This window comes from Myotis davidii, unplaced genomic scaffold (genome assembly GCF_000327345.1).
Source record: "Myotis davidii unplaced genomic scaffold, ASM32734v1 scaffold815, whole genome shotgun sequence".
Lineage (NCBI taxonomy): Eukaryota > Metazoa > Chordata > Mammalia > Chiroptera > Vespertilionidae > Myotis > Myotis davidii.
In genome coordinates this window covers 256,603-257,429 of record NW_006288179.1, presented here as the reverse complement: position 1 = coordinate 257,429, position 827 = coordinate 256,603, and positions in this window count along the sequence as shown.

The following is an 827-nucleotide window of genomic DNA, read 5'->3' as shown; positions in this document are numbered from 1 at the left end:
GTTGAGGGGAGGCCAGGAGTTACAGTAAGAAGTGGCCCCATCCCACTCAACAGTAACCCACTGGCTTCTCCAATGTAACCCACTGGCTTCTCCAATGTGGTCCTCTGCTCGCCCTCACTGCCCACAAGCAACACCCACTGGCAAGGGGGAGCCCCACTCACTGTCCTCGAGAAAGGCCTCATTCTCTCTCCAGGGTCCCTTGTGCCCTCCCCCTGGCTAAGTTACAACCCCTGGAACATGCTGGGAAGCTTCTCCTATTTGTCACACCACATGCACAGATGTCCCCTCGGCCTATCACACACACCAGCGAGGCAGGGAATTATTCTAAAGATGTGGCAATGGAGGCACCAAGAAGAGAAAGTCCCATGGCATGGCCAGGGAGAAATGACAAAGTACAATCTGGAATCCTTAGTTCTTCATTCATTCAACATTTGGAAGAGGCAGTGGGTAAGGACAAGATTTCAGAGTTTGGCAGACCTGGATTCAAACTATTCCTGAAATAACCGGTAGCATTACCTTGGGCAAGTAATGTGACCTCACTGAGCCCCAGTCTCCTCATCAGTAAAGTGGGAACAGAGGAGGTCCTTTCTCAGTGTTGTGGAGATTAGATGAGGGAATGATGAAAAGTCTTAGCACAGTGTCCATTGTTATGGTTTAAGGCAGTGGTTCTCAACCTTCCTAATGCCGCGACTCTTTAATACAGTTCCTCATGTTGTGGTGACCCCCAATTTCATTGTTACAAATTGAACATAATTAAAGCATAGTGATTAATCACAAAAACAATATGTAATTATATATGTGTTTTCCAATGGTCTTAGGCAACCCGT